We start from the raw sequence: 3,177 nt of genomic DNA, 5'->3' as shown, positions 1-3,177 counted from the left end.
CTGGCACTGCAGTACTCATGTCCTACAGTAGAGTGCAGTGTGGACAGAGTTAATTAAGAGTATGAATGAGAGACCAGAAGAAGGAAGCAGGGAGGTCTGCAAAGTTGTACCCTGTGGTTGTTTTGCTGCAAGCTGTTGGGTTTGCCAGCCTTTGACGTCATCTGTAATGTCAAAGCAGGGGTATTCTCTGCAAGCTAATGCAAGGGTTGGATTTATTCCATTTCAGGATGAGACTAATGGCAGATGGTGGAAACATTTTCTGGAAATCAGATATTTGGATTTGTTCTTCTCTTTAGGGTCTCGGGAATGGGGAGGTAAAGGATAAACAGTCACTGGAAAAGCACTGCTGCTGGTAGCTCATTACGTCCTACACTGTGGAGACCCTGCCCTCAGGTCAGGAAGGCGAGCGGATGTGACTAGGAGACACGAGAGAAGCTCTATTGAGTAAAGAGGACCATTGAAACCGAGTCACTTTTCTGACCACAATTCTCTTCTGAAATACTGTGGTTCTTTCCTAAGACTGGCAGGTGCATGGAGCCTCGTCCAGGCCCCACACCCTGCAGCCAACCCTGCGGGAAGAGAGGAGCCACGTGGAACCTCCTCAAATGTGTCTGTTGGGCAGGAAATAGTCACTCAGGAGGGAAGGAGGCCCGGCGTTAACTTGCTTGATCAGAGGGAACAAGAAGCCACCTTCTGGGTGGATGAAGGACGGGGTCAAGAGCGAGGTCTCGGCGCTGTGCCATCTTGCTTGGGGCTCAGACTCCTCATCTTGAAAGAGGGAAGGATGGGACCTGGTCCCTGAGCTTCCTTTGTCTCCAGGGGATCCCCCGAGGGATGACCGGTCAGATATTTGAGAAACTGGCCTGGGCTTGCTTTAGAGAAGATCCATTCACTATATCCAGTGTGCTTTATACACCGATGGCTGGCTCCGGATCCCCAGAGCCCCACGAATGGGTACAGATCAGGGAGAGCGGGAAGTAGTAAGGAGCGCAGCACCCGGCCGCATGGTGACCTGGGGGCCAATCCAGAAAATAAGGGCTGTGGAGACCAGGTCAGGGCTGGAATACTTGGAGGATTTGGCAGTCTTTTTTAGAGGAGGTGAGACTTGAACTAGGTCAGGTAAGATGGGCCGACATCAGAATCCCCCAAAACACATTCCTTTAAAAATGTTCAGAGAAAACATTACCTCTTGTTTTCTGTCCTCAATAAAGGGTACAAAAATATCCTTGGTGAAACAGAGGTGTCAGGTGTTCTCCAAGGACACCAAGACTGGCAGCCATGGGTCTTGCTCTCTAAGACTCCAGGGAAAGAAAGGGAGTTGGCCACCAGTGCTGACCCTCTTAGCATTTTGCCAGCCCGGGGGTACTGGAATCCCCTTCTGTAACAGTAATGAGATTCCGGGGTGGTGGATGGGCACTGGATCTCAGGTAGCACAGAAGGATCCCCAGTGACGCCGGGCCAGCAGGGCCCAAACCTGGCTGCACCTCAGATTCACTCTGGGAGCCTTAAATTAGATTAGGGGACCCCTCGGCAGACCCGAAGAGTCAGAATCTCTTGGGGTGGGACCCTGGAGCCTGCAGCCAGGTGGTTTTGATACATGCCCAGGGGATCCCTCTTCTGGGCCATTTACCACACGAAGTGTTTGGCCCAGACCTTCTAAATTTCCCCTCCAGCCTGCCTGTCCCAGTGTGACCCTCTGATTGGGGTCTATGGCTATGATGTTGTAGGAAACCTGGGTGGCCCCTCTCACCACGTTTGTGTGGGGTCCCCAACACTGCATCTCAGCAGCTCTGGCCCACAGGGAAGCAGGCCCCCTGGATATTCCCCAAGCTCTTCTCTGAAGCAGGAACCGCTTGGCATCCCCTGCGATCCTCTGTCCCAGTGGAGAGAGACCAGGACATGGATAAATGCAATTGTGGAAGCAATTTGCCTCGGACCAGGATCGTAGAAGACAATTCCTCAGCATTCAAATTATTATAATGAGTCAAGTTCCACTTCAAAGGGGGCTAATTTAATAATAGGAAGAGCTGGGGCTCCAAGGGATTCTAATTAGATTTCTTTCCACACCGCCCCTTGAGTTTTTTTTCTGAAGAGCATCCAGGGCTGCTAGATTGCGTTATGTTTGGGTCCAGCGTGAAGAAACTTGGAAGCTGGGCCTGGCTGGGGAGGATCATCCATCTGACTCAAGCCTGACAGCCCAGGTCCTGCTCCCAGCAGGAGAGGGGCCTGGCTACCATGAACGTCAATAGGATTTGGGGTGGCAGGAGTGGGAAGGGGTGGGGGTGGATTTTGGGTAGCAGAGGGCTTCCTGTGCCAGTTTGGTGGAGTGGGAAGATGGGATGGGTTAGGAGAGTGAGATCTGGAGCCAGACTGCTCTTCCCTTTCCCAGCAATGTGACCTGAGTACGTGACATTACCTCTCTGCATCTCAGTCTCCTCATCTGTGAAATGGGGCTAATGATAGAGCCTACCCTATAAGGCAGATGGGAACATTGAATGCGCTAGGACACATACAGTGGCTAGTACAGTACCTGGCACAGAGTACAATTACTATTATGACTCTCTAATGTAAGGAAATCAGAAGATGGGAAAGGCTTCCCAAGGTCAGAGCTGACTTAATTTGGCATAAATCCACTGGGCTCAGAAGGTAGCTTGGAGGAAATACCCAGGAGAGGGTCTATCTCTGCTATTGTGACAAGATCAAAGAGACCACAGTTCAAGTCCTGGCTTTGACACTTATTAGCTATGTGACCTTGGACAGATTGCTTTACCTCTCTATAGAGGCATGATAACAATAATAAACGAAAGAGATGTGACACTAAGGGAAGATGTGTGCTAGGAGCACCTAACATGGGGCCAGGCTCATACTGGGGCCTTAATAAATGTTATTACCAAAATCATCCATTCTATAAAAACAAACCTTTTTACATATTACACCTCAGGAATTTGGATGCATCTTACGATCGATGGTGTCTTACAGTTGCTGTTGTCTGGGCAAACACCGAAAGCTTCAGTGTCAAGATTTGCAGAATGGGAGCAAGTGGCTTGGTAGATGATCCAGGAGGAAATTAGGAACACAATGGTTGTGGGAGAGGGTTGGGGGGATGGCAAATCCTCCGTGTTTAGCAGCGTTGCCCACAAGGGATCAAAAAGGAACTAGTGCTGCTGAGGACTATGG

Source organism: Balaenoptera ricei, chromosome 1 (assembly GCF_028023285.1).
Source record: "Balaenoptera ricei isolate mBalRic1 chromosome 1, mBalRic1.hap2, whole genome shotgun sequence".
NCBI lineage: Eukaryota > Metazoa > Chordata > Mammalia > Artiodactyla > Balaenopteridae > Balaenoptera > Balaenoptera ricei.
Note: the sequence above shows the minus strand (reverse complement) of the source record.